The 23,575-nt window shown below is 34.4% G+C and overlaps 2 long non-coding RNA genes across 7 annotated transcripts in view; one reads left to right on the top strand and one right to left on the bottom strand.

Annotated features, from left to right (window-relative positions):
- Positions 1-16,253, bottom strand: part of LOC125615259 — a 117,492-nt gene extending 101,239 nt beyond the window's left edge. For 3 of the 6 annotated variants that reach the window (XR_007345833.1, XR_007345829.1, XR_007345830.1), the window contains exons 1-2: positions 6,245-6,488; positions 5,583-5,678 (exon numbers count right to left, since the gene is read on the bottom strand). This is a non-coding gene — a long non-coding RNA (uncharacterized LOC125615259). Of the gene's footprint in view, positions 1-5,582; positions 5,679-6,244; positions 6,489-15,300; positions 15,489-15,833 lie in introns of those variants that run through there. The other 3 variants (XR_007345832.1, XR_007345831.1, XR_007345828.1) reach the window with 3 other exon arrangements.
- Positions 14,175-23,575, top strand: part of LOC125615260 — a 107,079-nt gene continuing 97,678 nt past the window's right edge. The window contains exon 1 of the long non-coding RNA XR_007345834.1: positions 14,175-14,562. This is a non-coding gene — a long non-coding RNA (uncharacterized LOC125615260). The remainder of the gene's footprint in view (positions 14,563-23,575) is intronic.

Here is a 23,575-nt window from a genome sequence, read left to right as displayed (position 1 = left end):
TTTGACAACCACTGACCTGGATCATTAGATTTTGATTTTGTTTCAGATATTTTCTATGCACCAAATCATCCTGTTATCTGCTTATTTTTCACACCCATTAGAGTGATTAATTATATAACACATTGTATATCAGGAAAAAAATGCTTTGGCTGTTGAAAAGTTCTAGAATTTTCTCAAATATTTGAGAATAAATTTCCCAGCTTAGGCTTATTAGTATGCCTGTCTCTCTCCTGTTATCTCCTAAAATTCTCATAACTACATTGACTTACTTCTTCTTTTCTTTTTCATGCAAACAAACAAAAAAAATAGAGGTACTAAATGAGTGGAGAATAGTCATGACATTAGCTACCCATTTGTATTTAGTATTTCCTGTTAGCCTCTTTGTTCCCTATGTAATATAAAAAAGACAAGAAAGAAAAGCCATTAGCAAAACCAATTGGTAGAAAGAGAACTTCACAATAATATATATTTTTGAAGCCAGAAAAGAAAGAATAAATATTTCAAAGGCAAGTGTTTCTTAAAAACTACAAATTAACTCTGAGCCATATTGCATCAATCTTCAGTCTATTGGCAAGAAGTTGAAATGGTCCCATCTTTAACATCAATCTGGTTCAGTGATCATCTCCTGTATGGGGCTTTCCTGTCTCTCTGAGGCAAAGTTAGCAGTAACTCCTCCAATATCTTATAAACATGATGGCATATATTTATTCTTGCCTTACCTGTGGCTTATTTCTTCATTCATTACACAATCAATACTTTATCTCAGTGATCTCTGAGTTACCAATAGCAAGCACAATCATGCACTTTAGTCAAGACTCAACAAATAATTTTGGGTGAACAAATGAGTAAATGAATAAAATTATTACAGTAAATACAACATACTCTTTTGGAGACAAAGAGCTTAAAAATGAAAAAAAAATATCAGAAATAATCTTATATTACTTCTTATGTTACCAGTGCTAGGATCTTGTTTACGTTGCATCTATCTGGGAATTTTTGACAACTATAGTTGTAACAAAATCATCATCTTACCATCCCTCGGATATAATAAACCCATTTTTTCTTAGCTAATGAAAAAACACAAAGCCCTTATTAAATGGCATACTCAAATGTATATAGCATGTTATTTGAAATACCAGAGAAACATCTTCATTTTTTTCCATTGCCCTATACTGCCATTCGAAAGACCATTGAAGAACCTACAAATTATATGCCTTTCACACTTAAATAATTGTGAAAAATTATATTGTGTTTCACCTGAGTAATTGCCTTGGTCTATACATTTGCCATCCATAAAAAGAATATTTCTCGTCCTGCTTCACCATTTTTAAGCTTTACCCTTCTTAGTATTTGAAATAATTGTTTGTTGTTATTGTTGTTGTTTTTCCTGTTTCAGGATATCTTTGAAAAATTTCAAGAACCCATTCCATCTTACAACACCTATTCCTCTTCCAATTCCCATGCTTGAGTCCTCTTGGTGCTAAAGAAGTTGTGTAACCATGTCAAAGAGAAGAGACAGCTTAGCCTTCTATGAAGAATCCCTTTCCTTGCTTGGGTCCTAGGCAAGCATGTAACCATTGGGTAACCTTTAGCTCCAGACCAATCAGCCTATTGTCCAGTGACTTCTTTTTCTTGGATGTAGCAAAGAAGGGTTCTGACTTTGAATATTTGAAGTGGGACATCAGAAATTTGCCATGCAGAAAACCCCAAAGATCTCTGGAGTCAGAGAATCAATATCTTGAACAATACTATACCTTTACCCAGCAATTAACTCCCTCCACACTTTAGCTGTCAAAACATATTTGAGTTGCAGAAGACCACTCAAGTGTCAAGTTTGAAGAAATGTAGATAAGGGTAGGGAAAAGAGAAAAGTGGCCACTGAGAAAAAATTTTGTGTATACAAACTCATCCTCATGAATATAATTAGTCACTAATTTGACTACATACTTTTTTGTTTAGTTTCTGACTTAGACCTTCTTAGTTAGAACATTTGTATAATTCTTCTATACAGGTGATAAAATCAGTTCAAGAAAAAACATCCTTGGGGCTGGTAAAATGTTGCAGAGTAAATATATGCAAAATGCTTCTCATTAAGCTAAGAGATAATGCAGTCTCTACGTGTGTAAAACCCCTTGTTCTGAAACTAAACATGTGGTTTGGAAATACTGGAAGGCAATATATATTTCTCTCAAGCTTTCCCCAACTACATATACTGCAAAATGACTGCAGAGATGTCATGCCAAAGTCATAATAATTTCTTAACCATGTGAAAGAAGATATGGGGGAAAATGAATATTTAAAAATGCCTTGAATCTCAACGCTGGAAAACACTGATTTATAACAAATTCCTAGCAAAAAAAAAAGTCTGATATAAAAAGATTAATTTTTAAATTTCTGTTAAAGTATATAATTCTTTCAAATTATGAAAATATAATTCTTAAAATAAGAGATCTAGAATATATAACCATATAAATCTTTGGTTCCACAAAATATGTTGATGATTATTCAAGTTCTTATTCAAAATGAAACGATGACACTGAAATATGGAGGGAAAAAAATTCTGCAACATTGAGAAGAACATTCCCACTGCAAGATCTGACTCCATCTTTTCCCCTTTTCCTGTTTTTGGTGTTTTTGGTTTTGTTTTTGCCTTAAATTCTGATACTAATTTATTCTTACTGGTATAAAAATACTGTTTGCCATACCCATGTTCAATTAGAAGAAAAAAAAATTGAAAAATGTAACTGCTAACTAAAGAGCTTTGTGTGCTAAATTCAATTCAGGTTTAATTTGTGAACGGAAATGTTTCAACATGTATCTGCTTAAGGATCTGTGATCTACTCACTAACGAACAGTCTGGGATATAAGAAGGAACATGAACCTGCTGTGAGTTTTTAAGCTAAAACTTATAGAATTTTCATATTTTAAATTTATCTTTTTCTATGATTTTTTATTAGTTTTATATTCTTTTCATTATTCTATGAATTCTCATTCCTCTCTCCAGGAAAATCAGATTTCAGGAGTTTTCACACAGTCAAAACCTTCCAACATGTAATTTATAGTAGAGGACTCAATCCAGAAACACATCTAAATTCTGTTCAGTTACAATATCTCTTTTCTTAAATGTTCTCACATATAAAATCACTGTATTCATCCTTACATATTATCTCCACCATAAAAATATCAGTGCACTTTCAGAAAGGTTTTTACTCTTGCAAAATTATTAAAATGTCTATCTGAAAACCAATGGTAGCTTTGGTGACATAATTACTCTAATTTTTCAAAGCCAGACATTCATAAATGTGTAGCTGTGTCTTGTTCTGGTGGTAAAGTTCAGGATTTGTTAATTGGTGCAATCAGACTGCAATGGTCCCAAGGCTGCCGCAGCAGTATGCTCACCTACACTAAAGTACAGCTAGGTCCATGGTGAGAAACACTCATTTAACAGTAACAACTGAGAAATTGTGTTGCTAAATAATAAATTTGCATAGGCAGTTGTCTGTGGATTGTCTGTACTCTATCCACACAATGAAAAGCAGAAACATATAGGATCTTACTTCTTTTCCCTCTGAAGGACAAAACAAATCACAGAGAATAGAATCAGAAAACACAGGAGCCCTCTCTTCAACCCACATAAGCTTATTATGGGGTTATAAGAATTATATCAATAAAGTGGTGCTGCACTGAAATAAAAACTTTTCATTTAAAAGTAAAAAATTATAGTGGCTAGTAATAGAAATAAACACTTTGAAAGCCAGTGTTAATTTTCTGACTTCAAAGTTCATGAAAGCATTTGCAAATAGCATTCTTAATATGTGCATTCCATATTTCAAAAATTATATTATAAAGAGGGCATGATGCATATATTCAATTATTTCTTATAGCAGAAGAGAACTTTATCATTTTACCTACTTTTCTACCAAAAACTAGGAATCTTTAGTAGCCTTCCTTCTATTGTATTTGTATTAATAAAGATTTTGGAAGAATATCATTGCTGTATTTACATATGTACAACTTGAGGTGTATGGGAAAAGCAAGCAATCAGCAGCTTCAATTTACAATCTTAAGAATCTTCCTGTATTCTTATTATCCTGCGATTGTGTTCAGAGCTTAAGAATTTAAAATGGGGGGGGGGGGAGAAAAACCTTACACTAGCAATCACCATTTTTCTTGTAATCAAGTCTACACTTCTCTTCATACTCTTTTGCTGGATTGCTTTTATCTGTTTATTGTTGTTGCTAAACAAGGTGAGAGTTTAGGCGACATTTTTCAATGATGACTTTTTTCACAATAACAAAATCTTAAATGCAGTCTCTCTTTTCCTCCTGCTATGTGCTATCAAATCCATCTTTGTATGGGAGGCACAAGCTAAAATGAGTAAATTGCCCTTAGTAGGTAGTACTCTTTTCTTGACACTAGGAAGTAAATTGTCAAAGAGTTACACGGGGTTTTAGCTGCATGATTCCCATTGACTTTAATGGGAGTTGCAAGGAAAACACCCCATGCAAAGCTTAGAAAAGTAGGGGTTAGTTTTCTTTATGGTCTCCACTGTATTTTGTACCCTCTATCCTTGAACACTCCGCACACACTTCTTTTTTCTCCCTTTTCTTTGTACCTTATCCCTCAAAGGATATGAATCTTAGGCCTTTTCATTTCATTGTCCTTGTACCTAGCTAGTCAACACACTCCACCTTCAACACTAATTCCACAGTGTTTCAATTAAACATCTCATTCTCAACTCTCACAACCCTAAGGCACTTACTGCCATCCAGTTTATGTGAATAGAGAGAAAAAAATTGCTTTATATTTTTATAAAATATCATTATAATATTAACATGATGTTTTTGAAACTTGTACTATATTTCAAGTAATATGAAAATTGCCTAAGTTATATTATTTGGTACTTCTTTAAAATGTCCACTAATAGTATCACTCTCATAATTATTTAACTCAAGTATTTTTATTATATCCTGAAAGTTTGTATAGAGCACAAATATAAATATACCAGGCATTGCAACACAGTTACTAGAACCTATCAAGCAGCAGTTAGCTACAGTGCTTCATAGGACAACTGGTGAACAACATAATAGATACCATGTTGGCTCCTGGCAGAATGGGTACATGATTCCATCATGTCTGAGGAATGAAGGACACCCTTGTCTGTTTGATGGGTACAGCAATACCACAATTGCCCGATGTCACTCTTCTATAACGCATTATAACACACACACACACACACACACACACACACCCTATGGGATTGTTCTAATTCTCTAGCAAGTTTTGATTATGCAGAGAGCCAAACTAGGCTAGCTTTGAGCTAGATTTTTATGAGTGTTTGGTTCTGTATAGAATGCACAAAAGGCCCAATCTTTCTGCCTACCACTTTTTTCATTACTGTGGCATTAATTACAAAGTAAGATGCCAAGTAATTGGCAAGGGAACACTACTTGCTTATTTATCAGATACTTTTATCCTATGCTTCTGGCTTCTCTCCTTTACTGCACTTTTATAATAGATTACCAGGGTAGCAATGCAAGGAGTAAAGGGTCTTTCCTTTGCACATTTATAACTCAACTTACCTTGAGTTCTTTGTCTTATTTCAAATCATACCAGTAGAAAGGATTTGCACTCGGCCAATATATTAATCAACACACCATAAACAAACACGTCGAAGTCTAAAACAAAGCAAAGAGTATATTCTGCAAATTCTCCAAGTTCATTCTTGTACCTATGGATTCATTCTTTCTATGAAACACTGTGGGAGCGTGCCATAAAATACCAGACGTATCAAGCAAACATCCTGAAATCGTCTCAGCCCCCAGGGTACCTCAAAAACAGACAAGGAGGTATTTTTTTTCCAATTTGTTGTCCTTTTTGCCCCCAGTTATTATCAATTACTACTGTTCTATATCTATGTTGATCATGACAAAAGATATGTTTTTCATAAAATAACACATTTGGACATAATAACGAGAACCTTGGTTCCCATCTTCCCGGTTGCGGAATAGCACGTCTCGTGCTGTACAGGCGCAGTTGGCTGTCCAAGGACCCTGATGCCAAATTGCGGAGGATATTCTTGTCGCTGTGACAAATTGCTTGCTGGTGGGCTGTGCAGAGTGTTGTTCTGGCAGCATCAGAGTTGTCTACGTGTCTGTCACTTGGTGAGGCTGCTTCAGTGCTAGGTGATTCCACCTCACTCCCCACCCCTTTTCTTTTCCTTCAATACATTTTTCAGACTTACCTTTGCTTCCCAGTGAATGGGGGCCTTAGCACTCACTTGACAGTGAGCCTATGGAAATGTCTCCCAAGCTCTCCGTACAGGTATCTGTAGGGTGAGAGAAGGATTTTTTCACAGTGCCATACTTGTTTTCCATACAAACCTACAGGCTGCCATTATAGCCACCCACATTCCGGTTGGCAAGGCACTTCTACAGCGAGTGCCTTAATGAATCCAGACAAAACTGCACAGCGTTTCTGACACAGGAAAAATCATGCATTTTAATGATATTGCAGGGTAATTTACTTCTTTCGTCTGTAAAATATTAATGGTCAATGTTATCTGATGACATTTCAGCACAGAGATTACTCTGCATTTTATCCGGTGCTTATTTTTAAGCATGAAGATGTTTCTTTTTTTATAAAATCCTCATAAATATGTCTCTTCAGTGAGGATCTGTTAACAAAGAAAAATAAAAGCAAAAACATAAATGAGTAGACAATGTTCAGTAAACAAATTAGCGTGTAAACATACCACAGGCAATCCCAACAGTGTTGACTACCTATGAAGGTATATAATTTAATGCCTCCAGATAATTTGTGGGTAAAGTCTAGCCAGCTGACATTTTGAGATAAATAATAAATAATACTCATTTCATTACTGAGTTTATAATTAAGTATAAACATAAAGGCACTTTTAAAATTATAACTTTGAGAGAGAGAGAGCATTTTAAAATTGTTTTGTGAAACTGAAAAAGAAAATATAATGAATGCAAAGAATATAGGAGCCGTTTTTATTACATAGAACTGCAGGAAATTTTCTCCATCAAACATATTCTGCTGTACTGGTGTACAATTTAAGACTAGAGAATGTATAAAAGAAGCTAATGGATTTTTTTTTCTCAAAAGATAATATACAAAGGAATATTTCTAAAAGGAAATGAACAGGCTTTTAACCTTGTGAAGAAATGTTTGTTTTTGCTCCTCTCATATATAAATGTACTTATCGGTATTACTGTCCAAACTGTAGCCTTGAATTAAGTGGACTGTAAAGCTACCCTAAATACTTTAATATAAAGATAATAGATAAGATTGTTTTCAAAGAAATATATTTTAATTTCAAACACACACACACACACACACACACCACATAGTGGAACTTTGAACAAGACTAAAAGATATTTTAGCAGTTCAACTCTTAGAGCACATAGGTAAAATTTTTAGTCCAGGGCGATGTTTGGATTAGCTTATTTTTCATCTTGACTACAGATACAACATAAGTCAGCCCTGGTTCTGGACTCATAATTAGGTTTTGGCTTAAATGTGATACTAAGTACAGGATATTTCTAAAACTAAATTTATCAAATCATCCTTCCCCTGACACTTATGTGTTTTGTTTTATTCTCTAAACCCTGGAAGCACAAATTCTCTAACTTTCATCACTTAGTAGCATCTAGTATGAGGTTATTGATCCTAAAATTGCTAGGGTTTTCTAAGAAAGCTGCTTGTTGGTTCTGCCCTGTTGTCACTGAAGTGGTTAAAGCTTTGTTTGTTTGTTTTGTTCTGAATGGCTCTTAATGGATTAAGCTTTAGGCTTTCACCAAAACAGTCACTGATTGTTAAAGTAGCAGGGAATAAACTAACCACAGGGTGTGTGTGTGTGTGTGTGTGTGTGTACTGCCAGAGCAAAGTAAATTATAATTTTTTTTTAAGTTTTGAAACTAAGCTACTATAAATGTGTTAAAGTATTTCTTACCACATATCTTTAAGAAGTCTCTTCTCTGTAAATTGCCACAAATTATGTTAACGGATACCTACTATGGATTCACTATATTTAATCAAGAATAATTGAATTAAACTTATAATGACCCACAGCTATTGAGATAGATAATATTAATTACAGATGCAAGACCACATTTTACTATGAAATTAACATGCCATTGTGTTTGGATTCTAGAAATGCTTTTCATAATTTTACCAATAATATTCAAAGTAATTATTTCATTTTTATAAACCTTTAAAGCCATCACTGGGACATTAAGAGACATATATGCCCCTGTCTTCACAATATTGTGCTCTGGTTTTGGACTCATAATTAGGTTTTGGCTTAAATGTGATACTAAGTACAGGATTAATGAGCTGACGAGTAAAGAAACACCCATATCTGGAGAAACAGATGGAAATGCATGAATTTATAGGACTATTTAATACAGTGCCAGCTCCTCTACATGAGGAAGTCCTTGTTCAAGGTCTCAATACCAATGCATGGTGACTGCAATTGCTAAACACTACAATCAACCAGTGATACTCCATTGTGTAACTCTGCTAATGTGCATATGGAAAGAGTGACCAGACTGTGTTCAAGTCACTCTTTCCAGATCTCCAGGAATGGTGTACAGGGCCATTCTTGAGTGTCCCCTACCCACTGGTATTGTTGGTGTGTACATCTGGCAGAGCATTGCTAACTCCTCTTGGATATGCTGGAGAGGACATACATTTTCTTTTCAATGGGAAAATCATGAAGTCTAGAAGAAATGGACTGAAAAAATAATGGCCTTACTTTAGCTCTAAATAACAGAAGATTCATTCATTAATATCACAGGGATGATAATCCTTTGGAAATTTTTCAACTGTTCCAGAGAGATGCCGCACAGCCTCTGGGCCTTTCTGAATGCCATACAAGCAATATTAACTTTGGAAGTAAATAAAATTAAGTTACTATAAACATAGAAATTAAAAGCCCTCCAGTGAACCTTTGGATTCTTTAGGAAATCAATATCGTGCTTCATACTTGTACATAAAAGTGCAAATGAACAGTTTGTTTTACTCCTTGTGACATTAGGTCAATCCACTAATTTCACATATAAAAGAACAGCAAAAGTTCTCCTCTTTCTCATAAGTATTGCACATAAAAGACCTAAAACCTTGAAGGAATTTTCTAATTTCCATCTTATACTCATGATAAATACAATAAATTGAATTGAAAAAAAAGGGCTATATTAAAATACATAAGCTTCAAATGAGGGTACATTTAGCATATGGAGAGGGCGATCAATTCCTCCATATGCCTGTGTGATCTTTGTAATTTTCAGAATTCCATTCAAAGTGCTGATATTCTGATGACAGAAGTAACTGCCACTGTAACTCCAGAGCCTAGCATTAAGAGAAGGGATTTCAATGAGTGCAATAAAAAGAAGGCAATTTTTCCCTTTGCATGTAATATTCTAAAATTAAGGTGGGGAAAGTGTTATAAAACCTAGATGAATACTCTTAGTGAATGACTAATTTGCTAATTGTGTGACACCCCAAAAGCCAAATGTAGTTAATATTTATATAAGAAAAGATGGTGCAGTTATAAAAAGTAAGGTCACTGTGACATAATCCTTTCCTGAGACATTGTACCAAAATGAAGAAGACAGGGGGTGATCATGAAGAAGACATGTTTCCCCCTCTTTCTTTCCTTTTAAGATGTGGAATACCTCTAATTGACTCACTTGCACTTTTGTGTCTAACACCTTGTGAAAAGCAAAACAAACAAATCGTGTATACAGAGCTTGGGATCTCTCTTTTGGTTGTGCCTATTTTTCTGATGGTATTTTCCAAAGAGTCCCTCATTTCACTTTCCCTGTTATTGTTTCATTTTTCCTGCTTACACTGTCCTGAACCATATCCTCTTGCACTAATACTTTTTAAGTCTCCTCTTCTATCATTCTTTTGTCATAGAGAGGAGGAGGGGCCTTGGGGAAGGGCATGGCCTAGGATACTCCCTAATCTTCTTCCCTGTTTACAGCACCACCTGCAAAAGAGGAGGTAATTTTCCAGAGTTTGAATGAAAAGCTTTGGCCTCTCCTATAGAATGGGATGCACGAGGCGGAAATAGAGTTTGTTAACCCGGCTGAACCATTAAAAAGATCACACATGACAGAGTGGCTTTAGAAACAGGAATTTAGGCTAGACCAGGTTAACTAAATGGGAACTCACTAAATCGGGTGAACTTTCCTGACCTCCAGACATCCAAAATCCCAAATTTATACAGAACCTTTCAAACAACTGGATTATGAAGACTTTTTGAAAAAAAAAATCATGAAAAGGAAAGACAACTTGGCTCTCCAGCAGTAGTCTCCTGAGAGCAGAACCATGTATGCCTTTTTAAATTAAGTACAAAACCTAGGACTGATTATCAAGGAATTGATTTCAATAGGTTTGGGGTTTATATACTAACTTAGAAAGATGAATCACAATTTTAAAGTATTTTTAAAATTATGATACTCTGTTTATTAAATTCTTACTCAGAATAGAAAGAGGTGCAAAATTGGAAGTAAAATATATAAGAATGGAGGTTAAAAAAATAGGAGTTTAGTCCAAATCTAATAAACTGACCAGTTCATCTTTACACATTGTAGTCCCTACAGAACTTGGGCAAAGATAAAAATGATTACAAAATACATCTGCATTCTGGATAACAGAAATGATCTATGCATATAAATAGATTCTAGTCACTTGAAATAATATTATTTGCAATAAGAATCTTAAATTCACTAATTTAAGATAGATAGATAGACATACAAACTACAGAGAGATCTCATAAGTGAATATAGATGGATAGAGATAGAGATAGAAATTACATAGAAATTTAGAAGTCAATGGGATCACTTTGGAATGGAATCTTATTCTTAGTCCTTAGTCCTTAGATCAACCAAATGTAATAATTGTTATCTGTTTTCTAAGAAATTATGAATCAAGGAATCCTTGTGTTTTATGGTCAGATTTGAACATCATCTTTTAGCATGATGCATGGCCAAAACTCTTCAAATTTTCTTTAAGAAACAGGAAATGGTTATGGATTATAAGATTAATGTCCTGTGGCAGTCCAAATCCAGACTGTGAATTACTTCAGAAGAAATTTTCAGTCACATTTATATTTCTTAAATACTTCACTACTTCCTCATCTCTTGCTGTGGCACCCAGAGGCATGGCTCAGCCCCCTGGATGACCAGCAATATGGGTGTTGAGAATGACTTGCTGTTCTACAAAGAGAAACTACATCCAGTCTAGGTATCATTGCTACTAAATCCATTATTTTTTCCTTGATGAGTTGCAATTTCTATCTCCTCTTTTCATACACTCCAATAGGTTCAAAAGTATAACACACACACCCACCATCCACACACACCACAAAATCAAGTTATTGTTTAAAAACTAAGTAAGTATTGAGCCATATCCCAACACCACCGATCCACCCTGCCCACCCCGCCCAATACTGCCTCTCTGCCTTGTTTCTCACAAGAAAAGCAATGAAAATAATAAGGAAAACATTTTGAAATCGAACAAAAAAATAAGAATTACGGGACCAGAATTGTAGATGACGATACTAATGCAACTGAGCAGTGGCAGTGGCCAGAGATTTCTTTTTTGTGAGACAATTTTTCACATATAAAAAACTCAGCTGAATTGTAATATATGGTGCACAATATTAAAAGCACCTACTATGTGTCAAGCAACAAAGATAAACTAATCAGGATGAACAATTGTACAAAGCTTGAGAGGAGTAGATTTTTCTGTGTGTATGCCCTTTATGTAAATTGCCTTAATCCATTTAAAGTGAAGACATCTCCAATAAAAGGATGTTAGGCATTTTGTACTACTTGACTTTGATAATGTACTTAGAAAAGAATGCCTGGCATATAGTAGAAACTTAAATATTTGTTGAATGAATGAATGGTTATAAGCACTTTTCAAAAACAAAATAAATCATCTGCCACTTCTAATATATTTGGAAAGACATCAACAAATGGCTATTGTAAGGAAGATTGCAGATGCTAGTTAGGATAATCTGTGTGGTAGTTTATTTATTCTACTATAGAATTTTTGTTCAGAACCCCTGGGGGAAAACTTTTGTTGTGATTACCTCTAGGCTGGCAGTCAGTGCCTCTGCTCCAGAACAAGATCTCAAACCAAGCCCACGTCCTCTCTTCACGTCCCTGCCACTTAACCATCCAGTTGTTAACACATTTTAAAATCTGACAGGTTATTTCACTTCCAAAATGATACTAAAAGTCACACATGTCAGAACTCCATTTGATAAGTTGTGTTCGTTTCAAATGTGGTATGTGAGCACTGAATCCTCACTCTTTAAATCCTGCAAAGTGTATCAATAATTATGCCAAATTCATCCAACAGTTGATTGAGGTGTTTTCAGTTTGATATGGGTGTCAAAATGCGAACATTATTCAGATCTTTGCCTGGTATGTTGAATGGAAAAAAAATCCATTCATACATTACAGATTAATTCCTAACATGAAAATTAGGACAAGGTATCTCAGATTCAACACACATTTTCTTTGTGGTTGCAGAGGTGACTTTGCTACCTGACACCCAGTCCCTCCTTATTACACCTAATTATATCTGTCATATCTAAAAGTTCTAAGGATTGAAATTTGTATAATTCTCAGGTAGCAGTTTACAAAGAAGTAGTTTTTGTGACTCTACTTTCTAACCTATTTCGAAAAAAGTAATACTTCTTTAATTATAAATTACACACACACATCTCATGTTCTTCAGGCCTCTCCTGATTTAAATTTATATATTTCCACTGTATTATGAGTGACTAAACTCCAATCAGACACAGTTCAGTAATGGGAACTCTTCACTTGGGCTTCCATTATTTATTTGTGATATTCCTGGTATGTAGTTGAATTTTTGATGGTGTAAACAGAGATAACCAATGAAGAAAATAGCAATAAAATAGTTTTATTTTTAAAGTGTTGCCATGAGTGACCAGTATAAAAATTCAGGAAGAAACTGCTTTTTCTCCAAATCATTGTGAACATAAAGTATCAATTTAGTGAAAAAAAAAAAAAAAACTTCTAATAAAAAAGTTCCAAAATTGAAATAGAGACTATCATTGCATATATTAAATATATTAGTGAGAAGTTTAAGAAAAGTTAACCTTAATTTTATAATCATAAAGATCTATTAAATAGATTATTGGTTAGATATTGTAAATAAATTGATCTCTGGTATAAACACTTTTTTTCAAATACTAATTTTGGGCAATGCATTTGAGAATTATTTTTCATGGGTAAAATTCTTTTCCTGTAAAGGCCTTTGCCATGGATGGCAATGGCCTGAGATTAACAACTGCACATAAGTTCATCATCCTGTTTTAACTTTGTGGCCTTGAGCTTTTGACCCACAGAGGTGTTGGGAGTTCATAAGGGCAAGACTAGACTAGACGGAACAAACATTTGTCTTTGGAGTCCAAGCACTGACCTTAACGATGTAAAATGAACTGCCTGCTCCTAAGGATATTGTTATAGTCAGGTATGTGAAAATGAGCAGTAAGAATGTGAAAAAAAAGAGGAAAAAAAGGTGTTGGGGGGGGGATTTTAAAGACAGGTTTGACTAAGCATTTAGTGTATATTTTATATTTTTCGATTTTACTTTTTAACCATGTTTTGCTTTTAAAACTGTAGACAGAAGAGTTAGGCTTCTGACTTTTAATGAATTGCTGTGAATTTTGATTACATACATTACTACAACCCTCTGGGGCTGGGGGACAATTATAGTTCATTATATGCATCTCAAGTTGTTTATTCCTTATGATGCACAAGGATAGTTTAAGGACTTGTTTCTGCCAAGAGCTTCCCCCCAACCACCAAATAATTTCACAACAGAGTGAAAACACATGGACTTTATATAAAGTAAAAATAGAAGTGATATAAGGGTTGTATTTTTATAGCTGTATTTGAGTACATTTCAAATGAATGTTTGTTAAACAGGGGGAAAAATCAGACTGGCATTGTCGTGATTCTAAGCGAATTAGGTGAGGCAGGAACAGGAAGAATCTGAGTAGCTTGCATTTAATTAGCACTTACTGGTACAAAATAAATTAGACAGATTTGTCTTGTTTTATGAGCAAGATCCTGTTTTTCTATTTCATTTTCTTTGTGCTTTTGGTAAGGACGGATCTGGCGCTTTGGATACTAAATAGGCAACTAATTCAATTGGTGCTTTCTCCGAGGGTCTGCTTGCAAACCGGTGCCAGACTCACTGGTCCTTTGTGTACTGCCCGCCCTGCATGTGTCTGGGCTCCCCTGGCCAGTCCGTTTTTTTGTCTCTGATGGTTAATAAGCTTTGAGCCTAGTAGTCAAATGTGGTGGGAACGGGGACAAGACGAGGGTCCTTAGTGAAGGTGTTTGTTGTTAAATAGAACAATTCAGCTGTCTCTTTAGAAAACTTGACAAAAGGAAATGCTCCCTGCTGAAAATTTTCTTAGCCTGTTGCACAAAAGATGAAGTTTGTTTAAGAAATTGCTGCTAAAGAAAGCGTCAACCCATTAAGGTAATTATATGGAACCTGTGCCGTATAACAGCTTAATTGATGTTAATGTTTGTCTAATTGGTGATTGGGAGAGTGCAAAGGACTAAAGGTCTTCCGAGCACTTTCAGTCACGGCTCTGAAAGGGGCTCTTCTGGTTTTCACAGTTATAACAATGCCTGCGCGTCTTTCTCAGATTACGCCTTGTTTTCAGCCCCTTACAGCATTCTGCTCCACTACTTAAAGCGTAAAATAAGGGTGAAGAGCCATTGTCTAATGCAGCCTTTTTCAAAGAGTGTTTCTGACAGGGATTGTTCTAGGAATCAGGCAGGAGAGAAGGGAGTGTGAGAGGTGAAAGCCACTATCACCCACTTGTGTCACCTCCCCAATGAGCAGCAAGAGCCGCCTAATTGCTGCATCTGTTTTTTTTTTTTCCCCCTTCCAAGCCTCCATTCTCTTAAACAAGATCCTTACACTGATGCCACATGTTCCTGTGGAATCTATCAAACAAAACAAAACAAAAAAACACCCCAACCTTGCTGACATTTTAAAAAATTGGCATAAAAAGAACCGTTAGGAAAACATATATAGCAATTAAATGCATGCACAAGAATCTATGAACTTTTATCTTTTCTAAGTTTTCACATATTGTATGGACATATTTACAAATATAATTAGATAAACAATACATGTATGTACCTAAACACTTATATTTGACTTTTCTGTGCAAAGATACAACATGAATATTACATGGGTACTTACACATGCAGACACAAATGTATAGATTTGGAAACCTTGCATTAGTTTTCCTATGAGAAAGCCATAAACGTGTCATCCATCTTTAGGGTTTCTAAAAGAAGTCATGGTAAACATCATTGATTCAGGTTAGAAAACTCAAATGCTTAAATATTTTGCATGTCTAAATTAGCTGATTGAAGAGCCAAGACTTGTCTTTAAAAAAAAAAAAATTCTCAGCTTACACACTCACGTGCATGCGCGCACGCGCGCGCGCGCACACACACACATTGCTTCCAACATCCCCCCATCCCTGCAAAGTTATAGTTCTCAGGCTTTTCGATTTTTATGTTTTACATTCCTATATTTAACAGATTGATATTTTCCTGTTTGTTCTCTTTAAGATTCCTTTTCTATATACAGAGTGTATTCATGTGCTATCCTAATGAGGAAATGACGAGTTTTTATCAACCTTATTAAACATACACCCAGAACATATCCATTTTAATAAGGGGCCAATTACTAAGTGTGTCTTCAGTTAGAAAGAACTTAGCTTTTACCTTGTTCTTTGGCTCTCCATGTCTCTAATTAATTGAATCTTGAAATCGTTGGACTTTCAGCTTAAGAGAAGACTGAAGAAGGGAACTTAACAACACTGCCTATTCCTTTATGTCTAGAACAGGCTAAAAAAAAAAAAAAACACCTGTAATGCTAAAAGACTCAGGCTTTTGTCTGTTTCTAATATTACTTTTCTGCCTAATTGCCATCACTGCCACGTACATTAGGCCCTTTTTCAGCAGGGTTAAAACAGGGCCAGTGATGAATGGAAAACTGATTGTACTGCTGTCAAACTTGAATGTGAGGCTTATTCTAGAGATAGAAGTATGAGGAAAAGGACAGAGAATTGCACTTCATTAAAGCTCTACCAAGCTGATTGGAGTGGAGGAGGTAATTGAGATTTAAAGTGGCATTCCCATCACACTGTCCCTTTTTCAACTTAACAACTGTCATTCAAGCCACATAGGGCAACAATTGGCCAGATTTCCCAGCTCTTCTGAGTAATAAAACAGATACTCACCTTCTGGCTATTCGTTTTACTTACTTTGTTCTAATTTCCAATTCATGTGTCATTAGTGAACGAAGATTGACAAGAAATAGCTTTGACCTCACAGATTTGACCTTCAACCCCAAAGACCCAACTCTAGTCTGAACATAGGTTGGAATATGCTAAGAAACACCTTTCCTTTGCACAAGAATGAATGGCAGTTTTTTCATCATTGTACCACCCCCTGCTTGCCACTACATTTAGACTATGAGACATGTCAACTGCCTGTCACAATTACAATAGACACAGCAAACCAGAATTTTCCCCAAATCCAAGGGGAACTTCCTGAACAAAGAGTAAATTTTATTGCACAGATTTTGGAGACCTCCAATTTGTAGAGCCATAATGAATGCATCCCACAGACAAATAGGTAGTTGTTAATTATCCCAGCAATTTCTTTTTTTAATGTGCTAACAACACAGCACGCTAAGCCTTCATATCCTACACTGTTACCTGATGATCTCATCACATTTGAAAAGATGGTAGTCTGGGAAGAAGGCATTATTATAGCAAGGATGCATGACAATGCGCTACATGATTACAATCCTTTATTTTCATGGTTTAATAAAAAGAAAGTGTGGTATATTTTGGAAACAGATGAGTTTGACTACACCTTTACTGCACCAACTGAAGCACTTTACCTATAATACCACTTTAAGATAGACATAAAATTTTAATTTGCTTGACTGATTATCCTAAAGCTTGTATATACCAATTTTGTGTCATCAATGTGGGCTGTGAGTAAGAAAAAAATTACTGAAGGCCAAGACCCATGACCTGAATAAGAACCCTCAATGAATTTAAAAGTAATTTATGCCTTGACCATAGTTTTCAATAGAAATTGGATCCTAGAAATCTATAAGGGTCATGAAATTGTTAGGGTTTCTTCATGCTAAGTAACAAACATTTTGGGTGATTCTAGTGTTATAACCCCCCCCCAAAAAAAAAACCCAAATAGTGAAATGCATCACTTTATTGTGTCAAGTATTTAAAAACTTGACTCTGTGTCCTTCATGAGAGAACAATTTGAAAACACTGCTAGGTTACTGCTTTGACTTCAATTTAATGAATTGTGGAAGTCATTTTTATTTTACCAGCAATATTCATTCTTCTGTAGTTTTTTTCCCCCAGATTATGGCTACATGACTGTCCTGATTTCACTTTAATGGACATTGCAGTCATTTGGCTTTCCCTTGTCAAATTCTTCTTTTGTAACCTGGATTTGCATAACTCATTGTGCTTCACTGTGTTTTCTGAATTTCTTACTTGTATTGATGAACAAGGAGTATATAATATATTTTCTTACAGAAGGAGGCATTAACTTTCATGAGAAATCACAATTGTTACCACATCATCCGTAAGTACTCTCAAAGCTACCTTCAGAACATTTAAATAAAACTCAAAGAAGTGATTTCTTTTGAAGAAGGTGATTAGCATATAAATACAAAAGAATCATTTCAGAATAGGAAACACTTCCAGAGTATGACACAGTCAGAGTTTACTAATAATTATAAAAATTCAGGGAGTCTATTATGAATAGAAGCATTCTTTATTAGATCTGTGTCACAATTATGTGTGAAACATGCTTTCAGGATAATGACAATAACATATTTGCCATTGCTTTGGGCTGATGCATGTACTCCCCCCACCCCATACACACACACAACAGTGATCTTCAAGCCAGAAAAGTGAAGAAAGCCCTATGTATTTGGAATTTTTCTTGCTGATGGGTAAATATTCAAGGCTTATGGGTCGGAGAAGGTCCAAACTTATGGTTTTATCTCAACAGCACATTAGTGATCATCAAAAGAAATACATCTCTGCCTGTTGGTAGCTTCCGTAGGGATGTTTTTTATCCTACACCTGTGACAATTACCCTGTGTTAGTGAAGCTAACAGGAGTCAGGCCACAGGCCAAGGGTCAGGGCACTGTCAAAAGGAAGTTATCTTCAGTCCACTAAATCTCTTATCATTTTCATCTAATGAGATATCCACCTGCCAGTTAGAGAATGTACGCCATTGTCTTGTTCTAAGTGCTCCACTTTCTGCCTCAAATGGAGTACATTTTATTACTTTTCTTATAGTTTCCATTTTCTATCTTTACATTTTTATTTTCAAAATAAACACACTAAACTAATAAATGTTTCAGAGTGCTTAACTTTTGATAATAAAGTAGAATGAGAAAGGGTATTAATAGCAGGTTTGGGGTATCCATGTTTGTTCCTTTGATTGATGTATGGTCATATGTGATAAACTGAGTCAAAGAAAAACAACTGACTACATTAATAATGAAATGAGTTATGCCAGAGAAATAATGAATGGCAAAACAGCTCTACAGTTTCATGTGTGCCTAAGCAAGTGAGTGTAGGCTCACCTCAGATGTTCTCTGGAGTAGCACAGCATCATGCTAATGAGTATGTTTCTAGGAAAGCATAAAGCATCTTCTGAAAAATATTTTAAAATATTTTCAAATGGACTTCAGTTGAGTTAAATATATATAGTTGGATCTGCTTATGCTACACTCCTATATAATGAAATTCCATTTAGCATGTGATATAGCTGAAGGCTCAGTTATCCCAGGGTATACAGTATGCAAATTGCAATTCCCCTTGTCAGGAGATTCAACTCACAAGGAAAATGTTGTCTCAAGGAATCTTCTTTGGAAAAAAAAAAAAAAACTTGGATATTTCAAAGCTTTAAAAGAGCAGGTTAAAAGTGACTCAGGTTGGGTCATTTAGACCTTATTTCTCATTGCAAGGAGACTCAATCACAAAGAAGTTTCCGGCTATCTTTTGTGACCAGAAAAATGTAAAGTAAATCTCAAGCATTTTATTCGCTCTTTTCTTTCTGGCAACTCCATAAGAATAACATAGTAGGATGAGAAGTTTTAGAATAGAACTCAAGAGACCATATGCTTTAGCATCAAATCTGCTATTAGAATGTAGACTAGCATGGTCTCAGTTTCCCCAGCTGTCAATTGGTAATGAGAACTCATTAATCTCAATTCTATGCATTTTAAAAATGATAACAGCATCTTTTCCATACTCAGGGATCAAAACCTCTCCTCTGGGTTTTATCTTATTTTATATATAAATATATATAAGATATATAGATCTATATGTTATCTCTCTCTCTCTCTCTCTCTCTCTCTATATATATATATATATATATATATATATATATTCTATATATATTTATTTATATAAAATTTATGTATCTATAGATATATAAATTTATATATCTATATCATATATATATATATTTATCTATGTATAAATAAATAGCCTTGAAGACAGGAACATTGGTCTTCATTTTTCACCTTAGCAGAGTGCCTGTTGAATTAATGAATGAAGAAATGATTCTCAGGGTGACTATACATCCTGTTCTATGCCTTTTTTTATGTTTAATTATTAATAAGACCCACTCACTTTCAAAAGTGCCCCAGTTTGGATGACAAATTATATGATATTCATCATTTCCTCAATGGAAGTAGAAACTACTTATATTACCAATTTACTTGAGATCAATTAATGTCACTCAAACTCCTCTTTTCTTTACAAAATAACTCCAATTCTTCTAACTGTCTTTATCTTCTGTTTTAGAGTTTGGAGATTATTTTAGTGAACAACTGAAGCATAGATTTGGGCTTCTACATTTGCTGTCATTCAATATTTAAATCACCAAGTTCCAAAGACAAGCTGGAGTTCTTTGCAGATTTAAGGTTATAATATTCTATGAAATATCTCTAACCTTTCTTGGGTCTTCAGAGACTGCATCTAAAGGTCTCACATTTGGGTAATTATTATTTCAGGTAACCAGCCTTGTGTCTTATTTGTCATGGTTATACATAAAACTATCTATTATTACAGTTTGGGGGGAGAATAACTGTCTACCAGCTTGCAAATAAACAATATGATTCAATAGGTTTAGGACATGCTAATTCTGTAGAAAGAATACACTCGAGATAGTAAGAATCAGGTATTTCTTGTCTTGATGATAACTGCTATAATAAATGATAACTTAAAATATGAAGTACATAGCTCAAAAGTTTATATTATATATTTGTTCTTCATGTCTATGTGTATATATATATATATATATATATATATATATATATATATGTTAAAAGCATGACCAGTTATGATATCAGAGTAAAAAAATTTTTCTGAAGAAAACATTTCCAAATTCAATCACTTCTCTGCCCATGTTTTCTACAGCATGGTTTTGAAGTAATCCCCTGCTTTGTTTAAACATTGTATATGTGGATGCATCAAAAGTTCTGGTGAAAAGCCTTGACTTGAGAACAAACAAAAAGCAGGTAAAACATATATGATTTAGCAAAATGGAAATTATGGCTTATAAAAATAAAATTTTCAACATCTTATATTTCCAGTGGAAACATGGACATTTATTAAAGTAGTAAAGAGCCTAAAGTTCGAAATGTGACTTAGCTTCTGGCTTTTGAGGTCACATGGATATAAATGTTCTCAGATACCAATCAGATTAAAGGAACTGATTTTGATATTAGAATAGCCCACTGACTTACCTTTTAATTTAGTTTTGTTGTTCCTTCTTTATATGGTATCTAAGGAAAAATATAGAAATAAGGAAAAGGTCAGAGGAGTCATATGGGTGGGGTCATGGCAGTTGCCTCTGACCAACCACAAGCTGAAATGTTCAACAATTTCTAAATCTTTAAGTTAATTACATCTTTAACTTTGTTTCAGTTCAAAAATAATGATGGTTCAGAGTGAGCTACAATGAATAGATAGATAGATTTCTCAAGATATCCCAAGTTTCCTTAACCTCTATGATTGCTTATAATCAAAAATAAATTTAACCATTTCCAAAAAGTTAGAAAAGTGAATAACAAAGGAAAATAATGGTGTCTCTTTCTGTGCCTAAGTTATCTACATTCAAGGAAAGAAAACCCAGTATCTTTCTAAATCAAGCACCTGAGTGATTATTATAAAAGGAAAGTGTATTCTTTGAAAGGACTTCTAAAGAATATTCTCCCTCCTCACATTAAACATTTAATAGATCCTCTTTCCTCCATGTGAAGAATGGCTAAAATCCACCCAAAATAGCCTTAACCAGATACAGGGAGATCATTCTCAAAAACCAATTCAGTTGATCATGAGAATCACAAAAGTAGAAACATGATGGCTTTGACTTGAATATTCTTTAAAGAATTAATTTGAAAGTTTTCAAGTACTAGAAAACAAATGTCTAAAATGGAATCTCGTGTCATCTCACTTCAGTTTTGTTCCTCTGTCAGTTCAGATGCTCTGGTTCCTTTTGCTATTAAGATTCTTATTTGTAAAAAATCTGCACTTTATATGGATTCAGATCAGATATTACTTTTAATAAAATTATTTATGTTGATATAATTTTATATTCATATGCAGTTGTAAGAAATGATACAGGAAGATCTCATGTAACCTTTCTCAAGGGGTAACCTCTTGCAAGACTACAGGGCAACATCACAACAAGGATATGGATCTTGATGCTGGCAAGACAGAGAATGTTCCCTCACCAGGAGGGTTCCCCATGCTGCCAGTTATAACCACACCCATCTCCTCCCATATCTCTTCTCCTTATGCTTTTCAACCACTGATCTGTTCTCTATTTCTCTAATTTTGTCATTTCAATAATGTTGCATAACATAATCATACAGTAGGCTATTTCTAGTATTTTTTAATCCAGCATCACTCTCTAGACATCATTTATTCTCTTGTTTGAATCTAGAATTCTCTATATTCATCCAGATTGTGACACATTATTAGCAGTTCCTTCCTTTTCATTGCTGACTTATATCCCATTACATGGGTATTTTACACTTGGTTTAACCAATTTCTCACTGAAGGATGTCTGATTTGTTTCCAGTTTAGGGAGATTACAGCAGTTGCAAGTTTTTATGTGAGTATAAGTCTCAATTATTCTGAGAAAAACACCCAGGAGCACAATTAACATATAATATTGTACTTACATGTTTAATTCCTAATTGCTAAACTATTTTCTAGAGTAGCCTTATTAATTTATATTTCTACCAGCAATATACATATATTCCAGTATACATGTTTCTCTGCATCCTTGCTTGCATTTGGTTTTGTTACTTTTCTATTTTAATCACTGAGATAGGCATGTAGAAATAGCTTGTGTTTTTTAATTGAAGAAATTTATTTCTTAAAAAAATTTAGGTCCAAAGAAACATTGAGCAGAACATACAGAGTCCCCATATGTACCTTGTCCCCATGCATGCCTGCCTACCCCTCTGTGAACATCTCACACTATAGCTGGATATTTGTCATAGCTAGTGAACCTATTATGACATGTCATTATCACCCAAAGTACATAGTTTACATATGGGTTCACTTTTGATGTTGTACAATCTGAGTTTAGACAAATATGTAATAGTATGCATTTACCATTGTATTATACAGAATTTAGCTTGAATGCCCAAAGAATCCCTTCCACTCTATTTGTTCTCTCCTTCCTGCAACCCCTGGCAACCACTGACTCTTTTACTCTCTCCATAGTTTTCTGTTTTCCATAATGTTATACAGTCAGGATCATACAATTTTACGACTTTGCTTCTTTTATTTGGTAATATTCATTCAAGTGTCCTCCATGTCTCTTCATGGCTTGATAGCTTTTTTTCCTTTGGTGCTGAGTAATATTTCACTATCTGAATATACCACAGTTTATTCATCCATTTAGTTATGAAATACATCTTAGTTGCTTTCAAGTTTTGGCAATTATAAGTAAAACTGATATGAATATTTGCGTGTAAGTTTTTCTGCAGACATAAGTTTTCATTCATTTCAGTAAACACTAAGAAGTACAATTATTGGACATTTGGTTTTGTAAGAAACTGCCAATCTCCAAAGTGGCTGTACCATTTTCCATTTTCACCAGCAAGGAATCAGTGTTCATCTTTCTCGTATTCTCATCAGCATTTGGTACTGTTGGTGTTTTGGATTTTGTCCATAATAAGTATCTCTCACTGTTGTTTTAATTTGAAATTTTCTTATGGCATATATTGTTGAACATCTTTTCATATGTTTACTTGCCATTTATATAACTTCTTTAATGAGGGTTTGTTCAGGCCTTTTGCCATTTTTAAAAGTTGGTTTTTCATTTTCTTATTGTTGACTTTTAAGAGTTCATTGTATATTTTGGATAGCATCCCTTTATC

The sequence above is a fragment of the Marmota marmota genome, unplaced genomic scaffold, assembly GCF_001458135.2.
Source record: "Marmota marmota marmota unplaced genomic scaffold, marMar, whole genome shotgun sequence".
Classification (NCBI taxonomy): Eukaryota; Metazoa; Chordata; class Mammalia; order Rodentia; family Sciuridae; genus Marmota; species Marmota marmota.
Note: the sequence above shows the minus strand (reverse complement) of the source record. Positions and strands in the feature narration are given on the sequence as shown.